The sequence below is a fragment of the Taeniopygia guttata genome, chromosome 1A (assembly GCF_048771995.1).
Source record: "Taeniopygia guttata chromosome 1A, bTaeGut7.mat, whole genome shotgun sequence".
Taxonomy (NCBI): domain Eukaryota; kingdom Metazoa; phylum Chordata; class Aves; order Passeriformes; family Estrildidae; genus Taeniopygia; species Taeniopygia guttata.
The window spans coordinates 3446194-3470617 of NC_133025.1; the positions used below are offsets into that span (position 1 = coordinate 3446194).

At 40.4% G+C, this 24424-nt stretch overlaps 1 long non-coding RNA gene across 1 annotated transcript in view; it reads left to right on the top strand.

Annotated features, from left to right (window-relative positions):
* Positions 1-24424, top strand: part of LOC121471105 (uncharacterized) — a 59870-nt gene that overhangs the window by 32145 nt on the left and 3301 nt on the right. The window contains exon 2 of the long non-coding RNA XR_012051984.1: positions 4686-4949. This is a non-coding gene — a long non-coding RNA (uncharacterized lncRNA). The remainder of the gene's footprint in view (positions 1-4685; positions 4950-24424) is intronic.

Here is a 24424-nt window from a genome sequence, read left to right on the forward strand (position 1 = left end):
GTTTTTATTGAAGACAGCTAAGGGTGCCTTTTCTGGTTTTTTGGGTTGGTTTTTTTGGGTTGTTTTTTTTTGTTGATTTTTTAAAATATTTGTTTTAATATTCATTGTGCAGATGTGTATTACCCTGATAAAGCTATGAAGTAGCCAACCTGTGCTGATCTTCACTGGAGGTAGAATAGTTTAAAGAAGGCTTTGTGATCTGCTTTAGTTGTTTATACTTCAAAATAATTTTAAGAGAAAGGTGCTTTTTTATTTACCAAGCATTTGCAAGTAAACCTTAAAAACCCATCACAGCAAATAGTAAATAATTTTCTTTACAACACAAGGCCTTTTCTTTTTTTTCTGAAGAAATGGGATTCTTGCCAGCTATCAGTTTTCAGAAGATTGCTCCTGTTTTCTCCTTATTATGTGTCAAATAGTAAAACATAAAAAAAATGTTGACAAGCTTTTTAAAAAACAAAATATATCCAGGATTTACACCTTTTTTGACACCATTTAATTTCTTTTCAGGTGGAAAATAATGGCTATTAAAAGAGAAGATCAGTAAACAATGCTGAAATAGAAGTTGTTTGGGGTTTTTTTGTTTGATTTTTTTTAAGAAAGAATCTTAAATGATTAATTGCTTCTGGAACTGTGATGCAGTGGCTTTGGAATTTTGTAAAGGGGGCAGTGCTACTCAGTCTCAATGCAGTTCCAGTCTGCTGTTGTATCTATGACTTACTACCGATATACATATATATTTTATATATCTATGTATATAGTATTCGAAACATTGAATAAAAATGAAATTTTGTACTTGGTTCAAGCTGTCTGGATGCCTTGTGGGCATAAAAAAGTACAGTTATCAAGGAAACATCAATTTTCTAGTTGGCTAAAAAAGGTGATTGTGGTTGTGTATCACTTCTATGCATCAATTCTGAAGAATTTAAAAAAAAAAATACAACTAGAGAAACCAAAAACTTAAACTAATGGTCATCTATGTATTCATTGGGCTGTGACTGAAACCAAGAACTGGGCAAAGAGCTTTGCACTAAGAAGTTGTAGCTAAAATGTACCTGACATGAACTAAACAGGAAATTCTGCAGAGAAAAAGGGGAAATAAGAACTTGGATCTTGTTAATTAAAATTTTGGCAAGGTGACCTTTTGGGCCTTTTTGAAAACTCCAGTGTGGGATGTGTCATGACTGAGGACACAGCCTCAAGCTACGTCAGGGAAGGTTTAGGTTGGATATTAGGAAAAATTTTTTTCACTGAAAGAATAATAAAATACTGGAATTGTCTTCCTAGGGAGGTGGTGGAATTACCATCTCTGGATATGTTTAAATAAAGACTGGACTTGGCACTTGGTGCTATAGTCTCGTTGTGGTGTTAGGGCATGGGTTGGACTTGATGATCTTAGAGTCTCTTCCAACCTCATTATTCTGTGATTCTGTGTTTGAATTTCTCGTGTTTCTCCTGACCACGGTGGGGGGAAAAGTTCCTTGTTGTGCTGTGTTTGCCATCAGGTGCAAACCTCTGGTGGGAGGGAGATGGAGCATTCCTGAGAGTGTCTGAGGGTGGTTTTGGGAAGCAGCTTTTTGGAGGATGGGATAGACACTGGTGAGAAAGGAGCCTTTGACAGGAATGGAGACTCAGGAGGGGAAAACCAGCAGTGTCTGGAAATGTTAAGAAAGGGAATGAACTTATTTTAGGGATGCATAGGGATTTGTGAAATTAGGTTGTTAATGGATTGAGAACAAGTTTAAAAAAAAAAAAAACCTCAATGGACCAGGGGAGTTACTTAAAAGTCTTCTATTCATCTTGCTTTTAATTTTGCTATTCACAAGTTCCATGTTTTATGTATTTTGCTAATAACACGGAGCTCTGGAGTTTACAGTGCTTTTAGAGTTTAATGATGCTCATTCTTGAGGAGGGAACAGAGCTCCTCCATCACTCAGTGACTCAAGGTCCCAGAACACGGGTGGTAGAGGCAAAATATGAACCTTGAGGCAGCCCTGGGTCAGGAGGCTGGAAATAAACAAAAAACCTGTGTCCTCTGAAGGCTGAGACAGAAGGTTTTATCTGTATTTTGAAGAGTCAGTAGCACTCTTCCACACAGGTCTGGAAAAGAATTGCAGAGTGTGACATCCCTTTCTTCCAAGAGTTGGTTGGAAACTCAGCTGGTGGAGCTCCATGTTGATCCAGGTGTGTTTGTAGCGCCTGAGGTGGATGAATTCTACAGAAAATAAAAGAAATCCAAGTCTTTCATTGAGTTCATCCCATGGCTCCCATGCATAACCTTTATATGAAGAAGAGAGGAAGTCTGAGAGCCTAAGAATTCAGACAGATCACCAGACTGGCAGAGATTAAATTGGGATTAAAAAGTTTGAGCAGGAGGAATGTGGCAGTGATAAACCACTGCACAGGTGGGGTCACTCACAGAAACAGAATGTCTGAAGAGTATTTGTTAAAATGAGCATATTTAACATAAATACATTGTATAGAGGTTTCCAAAATACATATTAAAAAGAGGGGAAAAAGCTAGCAAGAACTCTCTTAAGTCTCTAAAGTTACTTACTTAGAATGAGATGATAGGACAGGGGAGAGATGCAGTGGTTTCATCACCTCCTGTAGGTGAAGACTTCAGAAATCAGCATTCCTGTAGAAAAGTACAGGATTTAAATCAAGAAGATGACTTGCAACACAACTTTTGACTTAATCTCAGGGTGATACTGCTTTGAGAATAAGGCAAATGAAAATGACAGGCATTGGTGCCTGTTGAGAACTGGATGCCCTGGTTTTCAGAACATCTCAGTGGATTGAAAGGACTAACTCTGGGAAATTGGTCAAGCACCAAATTTGGTCTGAGATAAAGTTCACCTGTCTGCCCCTGTGAGAAAAAACAAAATGGGATCATGAGTGCAGAGTAAGGATGTGCTTGAGAGTACAGTTAAGATGCCTGAGGCAGGGATGAAAAATCCACCTTTCCTCAGAGGAGAGAACCATCTGTGATAAAAGGCTTGAGGCTTTGGAGACTTGGTTTGTCAGGGACACTTGAGGGAACTGGGGCAGAGGAGAGGTTTTCTCCTGCATTAGCAGGACATGCAGGAGGTCATAGCTGTAACTAGGAAGAGGAGAACAGAGAAAATGCTCTGGATTTCCCACAGTGTTTTAGAATGCCACTTCTGCAGGGAAAAATCCCCAAAAGCTGCTTAGCAAACCATGGGCTGATGGGCTGGAAAGGATGCATATTTCTCCTCCCAAAGGTGGATGGCTGGTGGGATGAGGGAACTGGGGAAACTCATGTTCATCCTAAATTGAATCCAGACAGGATTAAACAGGTCTCACTTCTGGAACTGCTAGGAACGAGGGAAAGAAAATGCTGGTTTTGTCACATCATTTTTCAGAAACCTTGTTCATAAAGGGGAAAATGAGGTGACTGAAGGAGATGTGGAGAGGGAAGCAAGAAAGGGAAAACTGTGGTACCCACCAGGATTTGCTTTGTCCTTGGTGGGATTCAGTGACAGGGAGAAAGAAAATGGTTTCAGATTCTAATTTTTAATCAAGCAAGTGATTGAGGAAGGCAAGAAAGAGAGAAGGACCTGCCCTGGAAGGGCAAAGTGAGCATTGAGGAGATCACTCAGAAACAGTTTAATTTCTCTTACTTCACTGTAGTTGGTTTTTTTTCTGTATAATAAATGTATATTTAATCTAGCTAGTTCTAGTAGAACTCTGCTCTGGAATTAAAAAAAAACTTGCTCTTGTGTCTCTGGGTGTCTCATCATGGATGGGTGGAAGCAAATCCACCTCTAACGCTTGAGATGCTGCCAGGCAATTTGTGATACCACAAATCCAAGCACTTATATATGAGTGAAGTCTCGAGAAAGCACTGACTTGGATGTTCTAATCAGATCAGTAAAGAGAGGGAGGCCTCTGAGTGCAGGAGTGACCATTTCCATCATGATGGATAGTTTTAATGAAAATTGTTTTTTAAGGCATAGGTTAATCTATTTTTTGTTTAAAAAGTAAAAATGGGGAAGCAAAAAAGATTTTTGAAAAAATGAAATGTATAGTTTTGACCAGCAGCAGAAAGCATAATAAGGTTTTGCTTTGGTTTGGTTTTTGGTGGTTTTATTTATATATTTTTGTGTGAATTAACAGCTTTTGAAATGATGAGAAATCAGAGAGGGAAAAGGAAAATCTTTTGTACTTGTAGACCAGCGACACAAATGCAGAATTGGATGCTTTGTTGGGCTTCTGGCTGTGTTTAAGTAAAGAGAATTTTCCTAGTTTTTCAAGCTGAGTGAAGTTGGGAGCAGTTTGCTGTATGATACGGAATACAGTGAATCAGCATTCGCGATGGCAGCTATTTATAGTTACTCTATTTTTATTCAAAGCAAAACAATAGCACTGAATTTCAGGCAGTTGGACCAGACACTCAGGAAGGTCTCTCTGGAAGCTGAGGGGAAAATAATCCCATCTTGCTGGATCTTGAGGGCTGAGCTCGTGAGCTCCGCCGGCATCTCCATTTCAGTGCCGTCCTCCGAAGGTGAAATCCGGGGCTGTGCTGGGGAGCTGCAGGAGCAGATGCCTCTAAAATGTGGGTTTTATCCCCCATTCAGGGGGCTATCAGCATTCCTCGTATTTTCTATTTAAAAGACTGAGCAATGTAATTAATGCCTGCTAATTTTAACCCTCTCTTCCAGGTTTTCTGTGACTGTTCCACATCCTCCTGCTGCTGCTGAAGCCAACGTGGATGCGAATGCCGTGGCTACAAAGGCTTGTCACTGTCTCATGCTGGGTCCCTCAAATCCAGGAGCTACTTGGCAGTTTCCAAGGCAACCACCTGTGGAATAATTAAAAAGGATGAAGTGTTAGCGTGCCACATATAAGGAATTCTTGCCTGGAGAAAGCGTTTCACTTTTGTCCGTCTTGAAGAATCAAAAGGTGCTTCTGCCAGCAAAGTTAAGGTAGTACAATTAAAGAGTAATGATTTATTTTCTGGAAGTTTGGAGGTGGAGCAACAAGCCTGATTGGACTGTATGCGATACAGAAATGACCATGGTTCCCTCTGGGTTTATATTTTGGGTAAATTTAAACCCAAAATGCATGAGAATGGTGGTGATGGAGGCAGTGATCAGTATTTTGTATTAGTAAAACGGTTGTATGGGCTGTTTTGCACTTTATGCTGTCTTCCCTCGGATGATTTTAAGCTGGGAAGGACTAAAATGGAGCATACATTAGTTGGAGCATAAATATAGGAAGTGCAGCCTTCATGCCAAGTACACTGAGATTTCTTTGGCATTCAGTGCAGTGATAGATATAAAAGGAATCTAGGAGTGGGCTCACTGCAAAATGACAGTCGGAATCAAGGGTTGATCTTTATCCCAGAGCTTAAAGGGTGGGCAGTGACTAAGTCCATGCTGAACCAAACTGATAATCAGGTTTATCTGCTTCAGTGAAGCAGCAGCTAAAACCATTTTGAAGTCACATATTCCCTTATTCAGAGCTGAAATTGCACAGTGGAAAAAAAAATATTAAGCAAAAGAAGCCTGTTAGAATAAAAAAAAATGGCAAATTTGATTCTGAAAGTTTGAAACGTTGCTTCAGAAGTTGATGGCAAAGGTGTTAGACTTCAGATAACTGGAAAAGTTCTTCTCCAAGTATTCTATGTGACTGGATGTATCAGCTTGTTATATCTTCCTTCTCTGCCAGTCATTCAAACAGAGTTGAATAGAAAAATATTATTCATTTCTGACAATGGAGTTAAATGGAGAAAAACCACATTCCCATTCTTCCCATAGTCCAAATAACTGCTCAAGTCTGGTTACCTTGCCTGATGCTCTTGTACAGTTAATTTTAGGCGTAATAATTTTGTGTAATTTATTTTAAGAAAAAAAAAAGAGTCCTAAATTTTGAAGTAGAAATATTTGGGATGCCATCTGGGCTTTACATAATAAATTTTTCCTGCCAAAATGTTTGTGGGATTCTGTTGGGAAGTGGATGGGATTTCACATTCCATCTCTTTCCACAGCACAAGATCATTGTTTTTTCGATATGGTGGGTCCAAGAAGAAATAAGAATTGTGTGGTGGCAGATCTGTGATCTGAGGGAATGCAAATAGAATATATCCAATAACAACTCACACCTTTTACAGATGTTACCTAATTTCAACAGCAAATATTTGCAGGTACCAACTGAGTACAGCTGCAGTTTTCCACTCTAATACTTGATTTCCTGTCCACTGGTTGGTTGTCACCACATCTTAAATGCTAAAATGGTTTTCTTTCTGCAGTAATTCTTCAGCCTGTTAATTCCTTTCAGTATGGAGCTGAGGAAAGTGGTTTTTTCGGGCAAATGCTCTTTTCACATGTGGAAGGAGTGTGCTGGCAAAGAGTCTGTACCAAGCACAGTGAGGAGGATACAGAATTGAGACACTTTGTAGGGTAGAATTAAAGTATTTGGTGTGTGTGGATCCAGATCCTTGATCTTTCCAAGCAGCATCAATAACTCTCAAAGGTGGGATTGGGCACCTGTGAAAGAGCACAGGAGTGTATTTGTGGAAGCCTGATGCAGTAGCAATCAGGCACAGCAATGCAGCATTCCCAGGAATCCTGGGAATCCAGAGGAGTTTCAGCTTGGGTGCTTCTACAAAACATCCCAAACACATACAAATACCTTCATTTTTCTGTTTGACCTCAAATGCTGTGGGGGAGGTTTTTCTCATGAGGTTTAAATGTCCAGGTGCTGCTGAGCAGGTAGGATGAACAATGAACAGCTTCCTGACAGTTCCTATTCCAGACCCCCTTGAAGGGGATGACTTGTCTCTGAAAAGGTGGAATCCATCTTTTCCATGGATAGTTCTGCCTGGATTTAGGTGATTTAGCCCAGGTGGCAAACTTTCCAGGGACTTCAAGTGTGCAATTAGATATATTTGTGTGTAAAATTAATTGATCTATGCTTGTTTCCCCATATTCCATTCCTATTCCAGACTTTCCAGAGCTGAGTGGAGTTGCACTTGATCACTGGTACAGCCCCCCTTACTCATCCTCCTTTTCCCAACTCGGATATTTGACCCTGTCAGTTTTCCCAGCCTTTATCTGCAAGCCTGTGGTTCAGTGTCAAGGGTAGTGAAGAGGCCCACAGAGTTTGTTAACATAGTTTGTAAGAGAAATAAAAACAGCCATGCTAAATTTAGGCAGCTGTGCTGTGTGAAAGAAAATACAGTAACAGGCAAAATTGATTTCTGATGTTTTTTCTATAGGTTACGTTCTAACAATCTTTATCCCTGGGAAGTTTTACAAGACTGAAGGGAAGGAGTAGGTGGTTAGAGGCAGTGATTTGTTCAAAAAATTTAATCTCTTAAAGTGATTCAGTACCTGTTGACATAGAAGTTATTTCTGTAGCCTTGGTTATTAAGAATTAGTGCTACATGCACCCAGAAAAGTAAAATTTTCTTTTGAATTCTCTTTCTGTGGCCGAAGATTTGTTTTGCTCCATGTTGGAGCAACTTGGTGTCTTTTTGAGAAGAAAAATAATGGGAAATAGTGATATGGTAATTATTTCAAAGATTATTTTGGTACAGTGGTTAGTATTTTCCTATTTTTAAACCATTAGACTGTATCAAGAGTCAGTTACAGTGTGGTAGTCTAAAAGTGTCATTAAAATACCCATTAATTTTGTTAAATGAATTAGGACTGTTTCCTGGAATAGGTAGGACTTTTCATCTTGTTGCTTGGAAATCCAGGTGATTTTTCAAAGGGTTTTTTTTTTTTTTTTTCCTTGTAGCAAGAGTGGAAATGTAGGGGGAATTCAGGGAAAGAGCAAAAAGCTCAAGTCACCTTTGTGGAAAAGGGAACTCAAGTAATAAAAGGACCCTTTTACTTAGGTTTGATTGTCCTTTGAGAAGGAGGGGACTGTTTTGCTGCACTTTGGTGGATGGATGTTTTATGGGGAGCAAAGCTGCATTACAGCTTTAATACAAACAGAATTATCTACAGGGTGACAGACTTTGTGCTTGGGCATCTGATCCCTTTCAGCTGCTCCTGCTGGGCATTTTGGATGTGCTTTTCCAGCATAGTTCTGATGATTCTCCCTGACAGACAACACAAAGTCTAGAATAGACTAAAAAGGTCTGACAGCTTGCAGAGAGGTACTGAAGGTAGGAGGAGGAAAGCAACTCTTGTCATTTACTGACTTAGAGCAGTGATTTGTCTCCAGCAGTGGCCACAGGTGAGTTATTGAGGAGCACAGCAGCAGAATGGGAATAGGATCCTCCTCCTGCACACCCTTCATCGTCCAGACAGCTGTGGGACATGGATTGACTGAGCTGGATGGTTTTTGGGGGTTTTTTTTGCAGTGTTTACTGGACTTGTCTTTTGGAATTCATGAGTGAGGAGTACTGGGAAGTGTAAAGCTCTCCAGCTTAGCTACCACATCAGCCTGTTCAGTGAGGAGCCATCTTCTTTTGAGATAACTTTTGAGTTAACTTTTGAGCCTGAACTCCGTTTAAAATCCACTTCTTTCACTGGAGAAGACTTAAGTAATTCATACATAACTATTTCCATTACAGTTTTCTAGAGCTCAGCCTGCTGCAGTGTTGAGTCAGTTCAAAGCCTGCTGACCTATATACATGAAATAGGGCCACTTGCCCCACCTCTGCTCATCCTACTTCACACTCAATTTCCTTGAGAGTCCTCATTAATTTCACTCCAGAATTTCATTTATGTATTTTAATGTCCAGTGAGTTATCAGCACACATTTCTTTTTGTTTTTTTTCCTACTTATTTACTGCCTTTGTTACTGTGAATAACTTTACTATCATCAGCAGATGTTGTCATCTCACTGTTGAGCCCTTTTCATGCCACTTATGAATTCATTGAACAGTGCTGGGAACAGATCCCAGCTCAGATCCCTGTGGAAAGAAGAGCTGAAATGGCACCAAGCCCTGCCAAAAGCAGAGTGGCTTTGCCCACTTCTCCACGTGGCACAGCTGAATTTGTGGTAAAATCCCTGTGCTGTTTTGGTACATTTTTAAATGTCAAGTCACTGTAAAACATTTTGTAAGAATGGATAATAATATGTAAGATCTAATGTCATTCTTCATCACAGAAATGTTGAGGTTGAAAAAGACCTCTGAGATCACCAAGTTCTGCCCTGGAGCACCACCATATTCACCACTAAACCATATCCTCAAGTGCCATATCCATGCATTTTTTGACTCCACCACTTCCCTGGGCAGAGTGTTCCAGAGCTGCCTATTTGTAATTTCACCTTTGAAAGATAGGGTGGGCAAAGGATCCACCTTTTTGGATGACTGAGGATGATGTTTAATGTTTAAAAGGTCCACGCCTGCCTTGTTCGCAGCATTTTTCATCTTCTGAGTTTTTAGTCTCAAAACCAACTTGGTTTGAACCTGATGGTTTATCACTCTCTGCATTGCCAGTAAATGGAAAATTATATTGAATAAGGGAAATTTGGCAACAGAATCGATCTCCACAATCATAAGTACACACTTGTTTTAGAGGATTAGGTGTAGGAAATTGCCTGAGCAGTAGAACTGCTACTTGCCTTTGTTTTTCAACATTAATGCAGCAAACATCTAATGTAAAACTGGGCCAGATTTAAAGGATCTGTAGCATGAAATAACTTTTCCATTGGTGTCCTGCAGCTGCAGCTTAGGGAAGTAGAGAGTTGAGGACACTGAATTGCTGCACATAAGGGCAGTGTCCCAATGTCCCACTGCTGCTTCCTTTTACCTCCTCTGTTCATTCCTTATTACTCCTGAAATTCTGTTTGCTTTTTCGCTGCTCCTGTTGTCAACCACTGTGAAAACTGTATTTTCACAAAGCTATCTGCAGCGACTTCAAGGTCTCACCTAACCAGGAAAAAAAACTAATTTAGAACCCCTCATTTTCAGTGCGTAGTTGGTTGCTTTTTTCTATGTACAGGGTCTTAGAATTAATCTACTTGAATTTCATGTTCTGTTTTTTCTCCCAGTCACTCTGTATAGGAAGAAAAGACTGAGGGTTACTGCTTTGATGCATTTACTGGTTTATCTGTAATAGACCTGTGACCTCACAGTGTGTCCTTTTCAGCATAATTTATTGTGCAGTTAAATGAGAGAGGTCTAACTCTAGACCTGTACCAGAGTCTGGTTTTATGTGTGTATATAAGGCTTTATGTTATCAGCATGCAAATTAACTGTTGATTAGTAAGACCCTTCCTTCTTTCTGCTCTACAGCTGAGTTTTCTTCAAGACCTTGTGGAGAAATTGGTAATTTTTAGGGACTCCCAACATCCACAGCGCCCTTTGACTCCTGTCTGTGACTTGCAGATTGCAGCCCATCACTTGGTATTTTTAATAACTTGGTTTCCTTAGAAATCTGGCTGTGTCCATGTGCTCCTGGCTGTGTAATTCCTGGTAGGCTTTGGCAGTGAGCAATGCTCAACTTCCCGGAGAGAGGATCCTCTTTCCTGCTCCTCTCTGCAGGCAGGCGCCAGAGCTGGAACTTCCCTAAACTGTTACGTCCTGAACACTGAGTTCATTTGGGTTTTCATGTGGTGAAGAAGCATTTCTGAGGTTTTTTCCCCCCTCCCCACAGCTTTGTCCTGTCGAGCCTTTTATATTCCGTCACCTGCTGGCCCAGCAGGCTTTCTCATAAGCTTCACCCTTCTGGTGCATTTGATAAAATTTCCTCCTAACACATCAGTTCTTAGTATCTTTTTTTTCAGCTTAAAATTTTGCATTTAGTTTCTTAAAGTCTTTTTTTTTTTTTTTCCTGGAATCACAGTATGATTTCTCTTTTTGAAGGACATGCTTTTGAACCCTTTTTTAATATTGTTCTTTATTTTGTTTTAATTGTACTTACTCTATTCTTCCATATGCAATAGGGGATCTTTAGCAAGCTGTCATCCCCTTAATACTCTCCCCTTTTTTTTTGCCTGTTCATTTTAGTTTTCTTTATAGCAGTTTCCTTGTTTTTTCATCACAGAATGCCTGAGCTTATTGAGGACCTGACTAAGGTCACTTGGTCCAACCCTCATGCTCAAGCGGGGATTTTTTTTTAGTTGCACAGCTAAAAATAGAGAAAACTACTGTTTCAAGTACTGAACTTGAGTGCTTTGTAATCAGTAATGCAGCCACTCTTCAGCACTGAAGATCCTGTGCCCAGGTCAGGGCTGGGTCAAGTTTTGCCTCTGCTGTCGGTTTTTGGAGTTGTTTGAAGGAGTGCTAATTAACGGTGTCTAAAAATGCACTGTTTACATTTCAGTGACTACTCTGAGAATTTATCCACCTCCAAAATCCTGCAGTTTGGCCGCTTTAATTTCAAGAGATGATGATTGATGCTGATAACTGTCAGGTACTTCATGGGGCTGGGAAGTTTCAGAACCACAGAATGGTTTGAGTTGGAAGAGACTATAGACAATCCAGTTCCACCCCCTGATATAGGCAGGGACACTTTCCACTATCCCAAGTTGCTCCAATCCCTGTTCAACCTGGCTTTGGACACTTCCAGGCATGGAGCATTGTCTGGAACTAGAAGTCTCTTTGTGCTTCTGAACTTGGTTTTGTGTCTTTTCTTTCTTCCTGTGCTTTTATAGGAAGGAAGAGGTTTTGAGCTTCATGGGCTTCCATGCACTTTGAGATGCTCTTGTCAGACAAACTGACACGAGAAAGTTTTTACCAGAAAATTTCTCCTTCTTGTGGCTCTCATCCTGCTGGAATAATTGGAGGATGCCACCCCCCAGCCAGTGAAGTGGAATGAGCAGTTTGGTTCATCCTTCTGTCATTATTTCTGTGTGGTCAGATGAGCTGCTGTCTGCATTCCCTGAGCTGTAGTGAGGGATTTAGACACCCAAAATCCTCATAGATCCAGTGCAGGTATTTGAAATGGAGTGAATTAAATCTCACTCTGTTATTTCAGTGTTTTGAACTGGCCAATGTTTCCACTTTTAGAGAGTTTTTTCAGTCATGATGGTTAAGAAAGAGCAATTTGATACTTGATTAAAAGCAAGGAGAAGGTCTGCAAAGTCTCTTTGGGTGAAAAGAAGTTACAGTCCTGTGGGTGACCTAAAAGGATAAAATGAGAGTGGAATTTTAAATCACGTATAAAGATATTATAAAATTATGTTGATTGCAAGGAACAGCTTGGTTTGACTTGGGTGCTTAATAGTTTCACCTGTTTTTCCTCATTCTTATGTAAGCACATGAAAAGTTTGCAACTTGGAGATGTACTCAGAGACTGCATTTCTAGCAGTATATATTCCATTTCAGAGACTATTTTCAAAAGCATGCGGTAACAGGAAAATGGGGAATGGCTTCAAACTGAAAGATAGCAGTTTTAGATGAGATACTGGGAGTAAATTCTTTACTGTGAGGGTGGTGGTGCCCTGGCAGAGGTTACACAGAGAAGCTGTGGCTGCTCCATCCCTGGAAATGTCCAGCCTGGAATAGTGGAAGGTGTCTCTGCCCATGGCAGGAGGTGGGACTGGATGGGCTTTAAGGTCTCTTCTTGCTGAAACCATTCTGCAATTCTGTGAAATGAGGAAAAACCCCAGCATACTCAACAGAAGAATCTGGGTTGAGATTAATCTGTCTTTAAAGGTCAGGCTGAATTTGTGTGTTACCACTTTCTGTTCGTTCCGTATGGTCAGTGGCAGCATCAGCTGAGCTGTTTCTGAGTTTTTAAGATGAGTTTGTGTCTGGACTTATTCACACACTACCAAGAAAAGGAAAACCCAAACCCAACCCTGAAGCAGATCTTTTAATTTATTAGTTGTTAGTGGTTGTTCATCCAAGTAAAGGACTGATCTGACTCGCTGGAAATTTTGTGGTGCTTTACCCTCGATATTACGAGGTTGCAGTGCTCAGGTTTGTGTGGGTGAGCGGGCAGTCCTGCCTCATGTGCACATACAGAACCCTCAGCAGCATCTGGCCTGAGGCTGATGAACTTTTTTCTGTTCTCTTTTGTTCTCTCTGTAGCTTCCTCACTTTTGGGCTCTGCAAGAATGTAGACTCGTCTAAAAACTATGTAGATTACATAATGCAGGGCTGGGGTTTCTTCCTGCTGAGTGCTAGCTGATCTCGGTTTCTAGCAGGTTTGAAAAGCTCTTCTGCCCACCAAACCTTGGAGCAGGTGTTGGCTTCAGCAGTGGCATTTGCTGATCTCGTTGTTATGTTAATTTGGGGAAAGACAATATTTTTTGGAGGTCTGAAGGATGCTGAGAGCTCTGTCTTCATTTGTTTCCATCAAATAAGTGTGGATTGAATGCAAATGTTCAGGGATGGTGTCAGGACAGAGAGGGGTGTTTTCAGTTAATATCTGCCAAGAATTAAGGAAAATTAACACAAAATTCTTGTGGTTTGGGACAATACTCACTGGAGGAGTTGTCTGCTCCACAGATGGGGCTGTACAGAGTATTTGAGATAACTGGTTTGAAGCAAGGCTTTTGCACAATGTGCAGGGGTATCTTTCACTTTCTTTAGATACAGCAATTTGTAGTTCTTAAGGGAAGGACCCCACAGTCCTTACTCAGTGGTAAGATTTTGTTGGTATCAAGGCCTGTAAAAGCCTCTGCAGTCAGTGAATAATCAGTTTGGTGTTTATTCAGAGAATTTGTTTCCTTCAAGTTGTCTATTTTCACCTTCTGTAAGGTCCTAAGGTTATTTCAGGAATTATGTTTCTGTTGTTGTCTATTTTAGACACTTGGCATGGGATTTGAGACTCTGCTGAGGTGTTGGCAGTGGTACAACATGTGGCTGGTTTATGGTAACTCCTGCTCAGATTTGTGGTGCAAATACCTTCTCTTCTGCAGGTTTTCAGAGCTCTGCTTCCCCTGCAACTGAGGGTTTCACCTAACTAGCTTTGTGAAAAGTGATATCCATGTAATCCTCCTGGATTAAGAGTAATCTCACCTGGATATCTGATTTTTAAGGTGAGGTGAGATTTATCCAGAGTCTCCTAATTGCTGGAATAATTCCAAACAAGTACTAAGATCTTTTCTTCTTTTCATCATTGTGGTTGTAAAGAGGGAACTTGAGCTTCCTTCATAATTGTTATTTCTTGGTGTTCTGCCATAAAAAGCAGGTAACAGTCTAAAGACAGTTGGGCAAAGGAAACTTCGTTCTGAGTGTGGAGGGTTTTTTTTTTTGTTTTGGTAGAAGAGGATGGGCATCCTAAAGATTCAAGTGAAACTCACTTGAAAAAAAAAAACCCAACTTGATTTCGTATATAAGCAGTTTTGTAGAATGATGCTGCTGCTCCTCCTTGAAGCTCTTCCAACTGAAATACACACTGCCATATGCTGCTGGAATACCAGCACATGAGCTGGGTTAAAATACAAATGAGCAGAGCTGCAGTTTCAGGCGTTAGTTCTGCAGAGGGATCCAAAATGGTTCCCTTTGTCACTCTACTAAACACCTAAAGTTAGTTTTACAACATGCCTCTGCAAAACATTTTGGAGGCATTGGGTTTGAAATGAGGATTAAGAGGTTGAGAGGGAGAGAAAAGAAATTTTCCAATTTTTTTTTGTCCTAATCTAGGAGCAGGCACAGGTGATGTGATGCCACTGTACCACCCATAGCAAATAAAGAGATAAGGGGAATTTTGTAAGCAGCTCAAAAAGCTTGGATACTTCACTGGACATCAGCTATCCTTTTCCATGGGATTAATCAGATATTTGGTAGCTTCCAGAACTGTAGCCATAGTTCTACACTTGTCTCTACTGCTGCTCTTTACTTAAAATAGCTTTAAGACACCAATATTTAAGTGTTTCTAGAATTTGGACTTCTTAATGTGTGTGTTAATCTTTTAAAATCTACTTTTGTACTGTGGGAGAATATGTGGACCATATAAAACAGCCTTTGTAATTGGGAGCAGATAGTTTAGATGTCTCATTTTTATGTTTTACATAGATACTTGCTAAGGAAGAATGCAAAGTTTCCCAGCTACTCCTCTCCTGAAAGTTGTTTTGAACCAGAGTAATGATGAATAATAATGAGCAATAAATTACCAGAGCTGTATATTGCTGTCATTGATGGGGAAGTGCTCCTGCTGATTTTATTCCAAATGCTGATCCCATAGTGGTTGATGCTGTGATCTGGGGAGGAAACATCTTAATTTAATTCATGTGTTTTATTAAAGCCATAGATACTTATTTTAATAAAAACGTCAGGTACGTGTAATCTTAAAAAGGCTGGAAAAGTATGATGCAAACCAGGTTCTCTTCCCTTCCTCTTCCCTTCCTCTTCCCTTCCTCTTCCCTTCCTCTTCCCTTCCTCTTCCCTTCCTCTTCCCTTCCTCTTCCCTTCCTCTTCCCTTCCTCTTCCCTTCCTCTTCCCTTCCTCTTCCCTTCCTCTTCCCTTCCTCTTCCCTTCCTCTTCCCTTTTTTTTTTCCCTTTCTTCTCTTTCCCTGGGTAAAGAAGACCTGACAGGAATGCATGGACACCATCAACAACATTCCTCACCAAGTATTCAGGAATAATTGGGCTACTAGTATTTCAATAATTGATAATTAATAAGACTTTATAAATAACACTTCTGAGTTCTTTTTACGTGCCTGCTGGGTTTGTTTTGGAAGGGGGAGGAATGTCAGACAAATTTCTGGCGTTTCTGTGCTACCTTGGAGACTAGAAAATGTTTCATTATTGGCATATGAGATTCTTATGTAACTTGGTAATTCTGGGAACAAGAATTTTCAGAAAAATGCTGAGCAGTTCGAATCCCCTCATAAAATTAGAAGATTTAAAACCACTGTGCTAAATACTTCTGTGATAAATTCCCCAGAAATATGAGCATTCCAAGCTCTTGGAAATACATTAATTTTTCTAGGATTGCATCTTTAAGGAGTTAAAACTCCAAATCCCATGGAGTGAAGGACACATTGGCAGTTATTACGTAAACCCAGTGTGTTTTCTTTTGCAGAATATTAAATTGGGATACAATGGAAGTTGAAGAGCTGCTGCCTCGTGGCATCAGGAGCAGAGCTGGTGCTGTTTGGGATGTGGTTTGTGTCTGCAGCCCCCAGCACAGGGCAGTGTGAAGAAGGTTGCCCTGATCTCTTACTGCTGTCAAGACGTTTTTTATTTGTTTTCTCCAAGTTCAAGGTCTGTAATTCTAGCGGGACAAGCCAGGAAAGGACTTGCCCTACTTTTTTTTGTGTGTAAAACAGCATGGCTTGTCTTATCCACTCTCTACAGAACTCTTGTTATATTCCATAGAGAGGGCTTGATTGAATTTTTTTTTTCAGTATAAAGTGAAAATAGTGGTTTGTTAGTTTTCACACCTGCTGTGTGAATTTCCTGATTCTTAAGTGGATTAGAAATTGCCATATTCCATTACCTTCTTGAGGGCACAGATAGTCTGACACAGGAATCCACTGATTTGGGATGACTCAGAATTAAAAATGAGTCAGTTGTGCCTTACTTGGTTCAATATTATTTTTTTTTAACTAACAGATTTAGAAATAAGCAAGAGTTCAAATTCTATATACTTTATTTCTTGTGTCAGGAAACGATCTTCCTTCATTAGATTATTTCTTTTTTTTGTGTTTTTCATTTCTCAGGGTTCATTTGTGGTGTTGGCCAGTTTGTTCTCTTTATTCCCCTTTCCTCACTGAATGCAAGGTGTTGGTAGAACAAATACATCTGAAAGTCTTATCTTCTCCTGGATTACTGAACTGGGTGTGCTGTGCACTTTGGTGCCTCCGAGTACTGTCTAAACTTCAGTCAAAAATTCAGGTCCAGGAGTTGCAGAAGGGGTGGCAGTAAAATGTGTTTGGATGATAGAAGGGCTGGAAAGAGGGAGCTGTGTCATGCAAGCAGCAAGCATGTCTTTAGTCACTTCTGTTAAGTGCTTTTCTGGCTAAACTAGTGTCCTCTTGCATAAATTCTCATCATACTCTAATAATACACAATCAGAGTTAACCACTTATTTTCCCCTAAATTAAGGTCACACTTTTTTTTTTTTTCTCTCTTTATTTTCCATGTTACTTCTTGAGGTAATGAGGTTCAAGAAAAACAGCAAATCAGGTATTTTCCATGCCTGTATTTTTGCAGATAAGTTTACCAAGGAGGAAAAACATCTACAAAGTGCTTTTTTAAGACAAGGGAGCACAGTTGATATTGAGACAACATAAAGCAGTAGGCATTACATAGCAGTAACAATAAAATTAAGCATGAAAATTAACTTCAGTACTAACTTCAGGATTTTTATTTTTTAGTAAAAGACAAGCAGTTTTAAGACAAGAAAATGGATTAAAGCTGAAGGAGAGTAGGTTGAGATTGGATATTAGGCAGAAATTCTTGGCTATGAGGGTAGGGAGGCCCTGGCACAGATTACCCAGAGAAACTGTGGCTGCCTCACCCCTGGAATTTTTCCAGATCGTGTTGGATGGGGTTTGGAGCAACTTGGGATAGTGGAACATGTCCCTGCCCATGGCAGGGGGTGGAAATGGGGTGGTTTTCAGGATGCCTTACAACCCAAATGATTCTGTGATTCCATGGAATTTTTAGATTCATGTCTCTGTATCAAGCCTGTGTGGTTCTATGTGAAAGAAGATGAGAACTTTTCCTTAGAGAAGTGCCTGTTGATGTGCTGTTAGAAGCTCTGCCGTCCTAAAACACCAATGAATGCTAAATATTTAGCACTGCTGTTGCTAAAAAGCGAGAAGTTACTTCCAATTCGAGCTTGTTTGCCTTGCAGCTGTAATACCCTGCTGTGCCTTTCTCTCCAAGGATGGAAGAGCTGTTTGTTCCTTGTCATATTCACAAAGCACCTATGAAAACAAGGTCAGGGACTCATCTCCCTAATGCAGGAGACGTTTGGGCTGGCGTCACAGAGTCTGTATCCCAGCCAGAGCCACGATTTCCCAAACTCTTCCCTGAACGCTTGCCAGTCCCTTGGCGTCTCCGCAGCCCGGGTATCAGAACTGGACATGAAGTTCTAGCCTAGAACTCAGCTTGATTTGTTGCACAAACACAACAAATCTGATGTCATCAGCCAAGCCCTTAATGTGGATTTGCCCTGCACTGGCTGTCCCTACCAGGGTGATTCAGTACAGCTGCTCCCGAGCCCTTTCCTGGGAAAAAGCGTCCAGGTCACGGAGGAGTAGCCTGAGCTCCTTCAAATCTGGGTGACATTGATTTGTTAGGATTAAAATCAGTTGTTGGGATTAAAATCAGTTGTCAGGGTTAAAATCAGTTGTTGCCTTCAACAGCTGTCTCACTGTGGAGTGTTACTGTTTCCTCTGCCAGTTCTTCAGTTATCCACAAACTTAACTCTCAAGTATTTTTATTATTATTATTATTATTATATAGATGGTTTATAAAACTTCCAGGGTCCAGTCCCATGGCTGTTTCTCCTTCATGTCACCCATTGCTCTCATGGAAGCTGCCATCCACCACCTTTGCAACAAAAAGCAGTTACCAGCTCTGGAAAAGATGAGAGGACTTGGGTATCCCAGGTGAATATTCTTACGGACAGAATGAGTCATTTTTCTGTGGACTTCTAACATGTGGGTGAGTGAATCATCAGGTGTTGAACAGATCAATCTTTTTTAATAGGACATGCACAAAATAATGTTTTCTCACTGGGACAACTTGTAGCTGCCTAAAGACAGTATTACAGAGGCAGAAATACAGAGGCATTGTGTGCTTTGGAGCGTGGTACCTTAGGAGATGATCCATGAAACAGCCCAGTGTTGCTTTTCATAGCTCTTGGTGTGCCTTAAGTGGCCTTTAAAGAGTTGTTAAGAATAGAAGATTTTTGGCAGGGGGAAATAATAAAAAGTTGACTGATAGTTGCATAAGAAATTGAGTGAGAGTTTGACTTTCTGATGTGCTTGTGTTACAAAGCAGCTGTAGGTAGGTTGTTCTTGTCTTTTCCTGGGGTTAGGACAGGAGGAAAGAGCTTCAGGTTGCACCAGGAGAGGCTCAGTTTGGATTTTAGTAAAAATTTCTTCACCAAAAACATTGGCGGGCCCTGTCACAGGCTGCCCATGGCAGTGGTGGAGTTGCTGTCCCTGGAGGGATTTAAAAGATGTGGCACTTGGGGATCTGGACTAATGATGGCCTTGGCAGTGCTGGGTTAATGGTTGGACTCTGTGATCTTAGGGGGGTTTTCCAACCCAATTAGTTCTGTTTAAATTTGCACACCTCACGATGTTGATCCAGCATGTATCAAGAGCATGTGAAAAAATAAAACCATGTCTTTGGTGAAGGGCTGTGCCCAAGTCCATTTAGGTAGAAAAAAAACAAGGCTAAATTTCTTAGATAGTCTAAATGTTGGGGATTTCTTTTTTTCAGTCCACAGCCAAGTTCCACTATCCAGAATTATGCTTAGTGCTGGGTTTTAATGAGGTCTGAAAATGACAGAGCAAAACCGTCTTCCTGTTATGGCTGATTTAGGATAGGAAGTGAAGAATGACATTTAGCCATGGCTTGGCAGGGTTGAGAACTTCAGTGAAAACTCGCCACAAGTTTACGTGAAAAGCTGGTGGTTCTTTCCTAGAACTTCATTTAAGGTTTAGTTTTCTACCAGTACTGTGAGCTCAGGCAGTTTTCTTCAGGTTTCTTTGGAAAGCATTTCTCAGTAGGTGTCCTTTAGAGGGTTTTGAAGGGATAAAAATTACTTTGGAGAGCATTACGTGGACAAAACAATTTTCTGAGCAGCACCACTTTTTTACATAGGTCAGGACTACAGGCTAGAAACACATATTTTGGTCACCAAAGTAAATTTGAAGAGAGATTCATTCATTGCAAACTAAGCTACAGATGCTTTTAGAGCCTGACCAAATCCTTGTACGTAAAAGCATCTTCATGCTTTCAGACTTCTGAATATGGATTTTGTGTAGAGTAGAAGGGTTGAACACCAGAAGTGCAATAATAATAAAAAAACACTACACCACCCCCACTCTTCACACCCCCCCCTTCCCAGCTGTCTAGCTCAGTGAATTTCACACCACGGTTGCAAGGCCAGAATGATTATGAATTAGGGTTAGCACAAAATCTAGCTATTTGAAAATTTTACAGCATTCCACTGTAATGTAAAAGGTAAAAGCTAGAATTTCTCCAGAAATCAAATCTGAAAAAAGCACAGGGGCAGGGAGGTCTCACTTTGAAAACTCAATTCATTGTGACAGAAAATGAGATTTTTAACCTTGTCTTTCAATCAGAACAAATTGTGCCATATCCCCTTGCACTTTGCCATTTGAGTTCTCATCTGCTCTGGGCTCCTTCAAGCCAAGATCCGCATCCCCACTTGTAGCACATAAAAAATCATGGGTATAATCAACTTTTTTTGACTACTGGTTAATTTTTGAACTTTATTGTGAGTGTCCTTGGGCAAGGCCCCAGGCTATCATGACCAAATTCGCAGGAGGTGCAGGCTGTGGTGAGGTTTTTTTGAAAGCATTACGCTGTGAAGAGGCTCTCTGAGAGAGTATCTTTATTGTGGTGCAAGTTGTACAGCAGGTTTTGACTGAGATTGCAGCTTCAGCATAGCTCACTCTAATTTAGTTAGCCCAAGGCTATAACATACTGCTTTTCAGGATTCTAGAAGGGCCATTAATGGGAATTTGCTGAGAGTGGGTGTGTATGCCTAAAGGAAAGTGTGCATAAAAAATTAAAGCCTCCTGCTTATGATGGTAGTTGGTATGTGCTGTTGTCCTTGATCTAACTTAAATGGGTACTGCAGGTGAGAGCAGCACAGCAGTTCTCTAAATAAGTCACTTCAGCCTTGAAGTCTGCATTTGATAAGATTTTGTTGGCCTCAGTAGTGTGCAGCTGGTTCTTACAAATGAGTTTTCATCTGTGTACTCAGTGATTTACATCCCTGCACACCGAGAAGTGTCTTTGCTTTATGGATGGCAGAACATGCATGGATTTCAAATATCCTGTGGCTTTCAAATATCCTTAACATGCAGGTGGTGTTTAATTATGTCTTACAGTAATTGGTGGTAAAGATAAAAGTCCAGTCCTCAATACATGACCCCTTGCACTGGCCAGTGTCACCTTTCCTTATATTGGCTTTTTTCTTTTCATATGAAATGAAGGCAGGTTTAGATGGGATATTAGGAAGAAATTCTTCCCTCTGAGGTCCTGAGACCCTGGCACAGGATGCCCAAAGAAGCTGTGGCTACTTCATCCCAGGAAAAGCCCAAAGCCAGGTTGGACAGGGCTTGGAGCAGCCTCGGGATTGTGGAAGGTGTCCTTGTCCATGGCAAGGAGTCTGAAGTAGATATTCTTCAAAGTCCTTTCCAACCCAAGCCATTCTATGACTCTGTAATATTTAATAATACATTTCTTTCAGACTGTTGCTATTCATGGCAGTATCAAGAGGTAAAAATTCTTTTATTGCTGCAGAGGAGTATTTATAGAAATAAGCTGTGTCCCAGCTCCCTGCTTGCTGCCATGTTTTCAAGGAGGTGTGAAAGCTGTGAAAGCATCCTTCAGGGTTTCAGGAAAGCATTGGTGCTTCAGTGTGCTGAGCCAGAACACCTCAGTGTTTGTTAGGATTTAGTAACATCCCCTGGAGATAAGTCAGAGTTCCCCAAGAAATCCCAGATGGAAAGAAAAACCAGTGTACATGCAGGAAAAATGGTGGCTGTCACTGCGGATTTTAACAGCCTGCCTTAATTCTCCTGAGACAAGGTTGAGGTGGTTTGGTGGCTCCTCTTCTTCCCACTCCTTTAGCACAATGTATTCCTGTGGGATTGTAAGACAGGAAAACTGCTGTGTTCCACAAGGCACTTCCACACAGGGCTCTCTTAACCCTCTCTAATTATGCTCAGTGTGGCAGCTACTGCTGTTGAGGACATGCTGCACTCATGGGAAAAAAAAAAAAGCTAGAATTTAGCTTTTAATTTATTTGTCCTCCCATTTGGAGAGAACACTTAATGTGATTTCGTGCAATAAAGCCAACTATGTGTGCAGCCACAGAGGTGATTTTTCTAAATTTAAGGTTTCCTTTGAATTTATTCTTATCTCAAATAGATTGGATTACTATAGGTTGTGTCAGCGTGAGTCACTTGTAAGTGCCTGTTAATCCAATAAATCTGAGCGGTTTCTTATGGAAATACTATTTTCTGATTTCTATTTATATGATGGTCTTGGTCTTGTTGAATCCACACTGACTTCACTGGAAATACCTCTTTGGAAAGAAATGGTACAATTTCCCATGCTAATGGAAATTGCAGTGAAGCAGTAAAATGAAAAATAGCCTCAAGTAATTAATAAATGGTTTAGAAGTTCTTTGTGTCACCTTGATTAGGTATTTTGTAGCAAACACAATAATACTGCCTGAGACTAAAAAGAATCATCAGAGGGTGTTTTTTTGTTGTGTTTGCTTTATGAGTTTTTCTCCCCAGTTAATAATGCTGTTCGACTCTCCATACTATGTTTTTACATTACCCTGCAAGTTTTTTTTTGTTCACTTGTTGCCACTGCCCTACTCAGGGGTATTGGTGTTTTCATCAATTTGGGCATTAATTTCCCACCCCTAACACAGTCAACTATTAAAAACTAAACACTTAAGTAGAGAAAAGTAGCTGTTTTAAAATAACTTCAGCCTTTTTCTGTTTTACTTGTGCAGCAACTGGTATTCAGTGGCAGCAGAAGGCAAAAGCTTTGCTATGGTTTGGAATTTTTGCCTGAAATAAGAAGGAAAAAATCAGTATAAGATATGTTTTTCCAGCCTGACATCAGTGTGCTTCTGTACCAGAGAGGGAGGGTCTAAACACTTTGAAAAACTGGCTGGTAAAACCTGGTCCTCATTTGAGCTAGAAAGCACAGAACATAACGATTCATACTATGCATTGGGAATTTCTAGTGCTGAGGTGGGGAAAAAAAATGCATTTACTGGAAATCATTTGACAAAATTCAGTGTTTGTAACGCGCTGCTACTGTAAGGCACCACAATTTTCATGATCTTAAATTTGCTCGTATGTACCAAGTTTCCAAATACCTTCCTCCTCTGAGTTTTCTCGTGCATGGTACGAGGGATGGGATGCTGAAAATCCCTGGATCTTTGATGTGTTAAGACACATTTCTGTGGATGTTCACTGCCTGCTTGATGAACGTGGAATGTTTATTGAGCCTGTGCAGTAAAATGCTGCCGAGGCAACTGGGTTTGTAGTGGAGGAGATGAGAAATTTTAGTCCCTAACTGTGGCATTTTGCAGAGGCAGCTCAAGACTGTGAGGTTGAAATTTTGGATCTCTTAGTGGTGGTTGTTTATTGATAGCAACTCCAGATCCTGATTAATTGGGATTTCAGCTCATTTTGCAAGCTAAACATATGACCTGGTCTAGGGGAAGGACCTGGTCTAGTGGAAAATGTCCCTCCCCATGGCAGAGGTAAGAAATAGAGGATCTTGGAGGTCCATTCCAACCCAATCCATTTATGATTCTGTGGTCTCTCCAGAAGATACAATAAATACAGAGGATACACAGAAGGTTTACAATGTCTGCAATAAAATCACAAGAGAAAAGGGAAAACAAAGCTGTGACTCACATTGATATATTAAAGATAAGTCATTGGAAAAGCAGATACAAGGATACAATTTAAAATCAATTTAACAAGTGTATTAGAAGCACAGAATTTGGGTTGGAAAAGACCTTAAAGACCATCTTGATCCACTCTCCTTCCATGGGCAGGACACCTTCCACTATCCCAGGCTGCTCCAAGCCCCATCCAGCCTGGCCTTGGACATTTCCAGAGCTGGGGCAGCCACAGATTCTCTGGGTAACAATTAGATTGGGTTTATTTGAAAATCTAAGGTACAAAAAGGTGGATAACCAGCACTGGTAAGGAACATGAAAGAAACCTTGTGAATACATTGTGAATTGGAGGAAGTCAGGGGAAAACGCAGGTCTCCTTAGCAGAGTGAGATAATAAATCAGAGATACCACACTGAATAAAACTGCTGAGTGGAGCTATGTTTAATCATGGATCTTCTGAAGGAACCAAAATCCCTTTGGACTTGCTGTGGGAATAATTTTGGTAATTAATGGGTTTCATTTGAAAACAGTGAATTGTGATTTTTCCCATCTGAGACCAGTGCAGACTCTGGCATTTTGCTGGAAAAACAGGTGTGGGCGGTGTGTGTGCGCAGGCTGACTGAGAAGCTTGGATGCCAAAGTTTTTAAAACACTGGTAGTTTAGAAATTAGGAATTTACAAGTGTTTAAGTAAGTATATATATTTGTTACAGTGGATTGGACAATTTAGGTAAGGCCAAATTGCTGCATCTGACCCAAACATGCTGCCTAGCAAAAAGAACAATGTGGAGAGTAAAGCTGTGGTATGAAACAAACCTGTTGTTTCTTATATAAATCTGGTTTCTAAACCTAGTTTTTATTTGCTACAGAGGTTAAAATTAAGTTTTCTCTTCTGGTAAAAGCACAGACCTGTTTCAAAAAAGGATTCTAAATCAAGAAAGGGAGGGC